The sequence below is a fragment of the Pinus tabuliformis genome, chromosome 4_2 (genome assembly GCF_031772625.1).
Source record: "Pinus tabuliformis cultivar Carrire ecotype Pingquan chromosome 4_2, CPIR1, whole genome shotgun sequence".
NCBI lineage: Eukaryota > Viridiplantae > Streptophyta > Pinopsida > Pinales > Pinaceae > Pinus > Pinus tabuliformis.
In genome coordinates this window covers 570601116-570604860 of record NC_142304.1, presented here as the reverse complement: position 1 = coordinate 570604860, position 3745 = coordinate 570601116, and positions in this window count along the sequence as shown.

The following is a 3745-nucleotide window of genomic DNA, read 5'->3' as shown; positions in this document are numbered from 1 at the left end:
GACTAACTCCACAAATGAATTGATAATTTGCATTAACATATAACATTGATATATACATGGAGAGTGATACTATTTGGTTTCCCTTCCCAATGTGAAATCCTCTTCCGATTCCATTTATTTTTCTATTTACAATATTTGCATGGATTTACCTAATCCAAAAGATTAGGTGTCAACATTCCCCTCCTAATCACAAGGGATGTACATGAGTCTAAGCACCCTTATGATTCTTTCAAAATTTCCCCTTCCAAGCTCTTTGGTGAAGATGTATCCAATCTACTCATTTCTGGAACAATGTCATAGGTGGATTGCTTTGGCCTCAACATAATGTTTAGTCATATGGTATTTTGTATTGATGTGCTTGGTTCGATTGTGAAACTTTGGTATCTTGGCCAACTTTATTGCAAAAGTGTTGTCAATGAAAGTAGGAGTTGAATGCACTTGTTTCTCATGCAAACCTTCCAGATTTTTCTTGAGCCACACAATTTCCTTCAATGTTTTAGTTGTTGCCACATATTCTGCCTCACTTGTGAAATCTGTTGAAACTAATTTTTTGTGTGACCCCCACAGGACAACTCCTAATCAAATATTCATACCCTAATATAAAGTAGATACCAAGGTTTATTTATCTCCACCGAAATCTGAATCAGAGTATCCAATCAAGTTGACATCACCTACCTGTATATACGTGAGTCCAAGGTCTTGAGTTCCCTTGATGTACCTTTTTGTGGGAGACCAATGACCCTCAGAAGGCTTTTACATAAACCTGGAGAGGATTCCTACAAGAAATTAATTGTTTGGGCTCAACTGGTGAGGTAGTTGAGACTTCCTAGAAGTTTCCTGCACTTTATTGCATCATCAAATTGTTTTCCTTCAGTGAATGTGAGCTTTAAATTTTGTTCAATTGGAGTGTCAAAGCATTGTACTCAGTCATGCCAAACCTATTCAACAGATCTCCAATGTACTTCTTCTGAAAGAGGCTACTTCAATACTAAAATAGTAGTGAACATCGCCCAAATTTGTCATTTCACAACCTTTCCTCACTTCTTTCTTTATGGATGAAATGTGTTTCTCATTGCTTCTTTTCATCAAAAGATCATCTACACACACCACAAGGTATACAACTGATTTTCCAAATTTCTTGACAAACAAAGCTAGACCATCATAATCGAAATGTTTGAAATTGAGTTTCAAAATATGCTTGCTTAATTTCTTGTATGCGGCTTGTGGCGCTTGCTTGAGGCCATAGAAGGATTTTACATGCTTGCATACTTTATGTTCTTGACCATTCAAAACAAATTCATAGTCCTATTTCTCCTTCTCAAATTGGTTATTATAGAATGGGTTTGTTTTCTATTTATATAATGGATACAAGATCATCCTTCTTCTCATTTTCCTTAATAGGAAGGCCATGGAGGTGGGACTGACATGCATATTTACCACATGTAAAACTATGGCACCCATTCAACTCTAGTTTTCTCTTTTATCATTATACTCATTCGAAGTTGAATAAGAAATTAATGTCTAGGTTTTTTTACCTTTTAGGTGCCCTGTGCATTTTCAATGATCCATCTATTGAATTTTAATGAAATCCCTACTTGGATTTTTGAACACTTTGCCTCTAGCATTCTCGTACGTGTCAGTATTTTTATTTTCTTACCCATTCTTGATGGCTCTGCTATTCGTAAGGTTTGATGAACTAATTCAAGGTTATGAAAGGACTCCTTTAAAGGTTCTTATGTGTTCCTACCTGACATTTTCAAGATTCATGGTGCAATTTATCTTGGAAGAATTTATCAATATTTTGAGCTTGGGATTGAATATGAATTTCTACTGTGGCCACATATTATCACGTTAATTTCTGACCTACTAGCTCAATATAATTTTAGTTTGTCTATTTAATATTTAATGTGATGTTTGTTATCCTGAGTATCAATAGTCTCTTTGACAATGTAGTTAAATTTTAACATATAGTTTCTGTCTAGACGAATTTTGATCACATTGATTTTTTTAACAACTATGGTTCATGTCATATTACTATTATGTTAAATTTTTTACTTAAAGACTAGCATAGAGATGCCTATACCAATTCGAGTACTATGTAGTATCAAATTCTTTCTTTAAGATTATGTATGTTCAATTAACTAGACTATAGGTGGGGGTCGATGTATATTTTTATTATAATTATATCCATCTCATCTAATCTCATCGAATTCTCCTCTAAATTATATTATTATCAATATTAAGGAGTTACTGTAAGGCTTTTCCTTCTTTTTTCCAAATCAAATTCTTAGTAATGTTAAACTTATATAATTCCTATATTGTATTTCGTTGTCCTTAAAGTTGAGAACGTTAAGATTCTTGATCATAAATTTAAGGGACGTTACTTCACTGAATTTACATAGAGTAATAAATATATCGTTTAGTAATTTTATTTCCAATTTAATAATCATCACTACAATGCTACTTGTTAGTGTTATTCGATCATAATAATTGACCAACTGGGAAGCACAATTTCTAATTAATAATTTAGAGAAACTCATCTTTTATCTTATTTCTCAAAATAGCTAGGCTAGCAAACAAAAGGTATCCTTCATACATAATTTATGGCTACATAATCATATAGATTCTCTATTAGTCATGCTAGTATAAAGTGTGCTATGGTATAAAATCATAACTAGAACTTTACTAAACAATCTTATCATATTGCTTCACAAAGTAATATCTCTTTATCTTTATAATCTTAATTATTTTCTATAATATACAATATTTTTTCTCTATGAGTAAAGCCATCATATTTTAATACAATTATTATGATAATTCCCTCTAATTAGAAAAATATTTCCTACATGCATCCTTGTCTTCTTATCATGAAAATTGAATACACAGATCTCTTTAATTCTATAATTTCTATTAAATCATTTTCCTTTCATTCACATGTGAGAAAAATAACATAATTAAATAATAACCTCTTGTATGCATATTATTCACTCTATTAACCATGACATATCCTTATACATGTGACCCATTCTTATTTATGAGAAGACTTTAGCACATATATATATCGTAATTTCTCCATGCACTCTCACCGTAGACTTCTAGCATATTCTACTATTCCATACCAACAATAAATAGAATAATAAAAGGTAGAATAAACAATTGTAATTCTATCTAATTGTAAACCAAGACTTGGGAAATAATTAGCAATCAAGAATGTTCCACCCAACCATGAACTACCTCTACTAGTTCCCCTGGGCTAAGATATTCTTACCCTCTTTAGCCAACAATGTGTTTTATTCTAGGTGGTTTATTTTATAGATTTATCCCCAACATATTTTTAGTATAGTCTTACTTTAAGGTCTTCCAACACTCTTTCCTAGACCTTTTTTTTAGCGTTTTGAAAAAGATCATTTTCTTTTTCTTTAAAGCATGTCTTTCTCTCCCACAATGCTTTATTCCACACCACTTAGTATTTGCCTTCAACTAAGTGATTAACATAATATTTTTCTCCCATTATGTTAATACTTCTAATTTTCTTTCTTCTAGGGATTTTTGGGGGACTTTTAGGGAAGGTCCATCATGTGGAATTGACCACCAACAACTTTTTCTGAGCTAGCAAGAAGTCTTCTAAACTCAATTGTTGTTTCCTGAATATTTCCAAGCAATTTATTTATTAATTCAAATAATAATAAAATAATTACATCATGACATAAGTCCCATCATGGCTTCCACAACCATTGAATCCAAT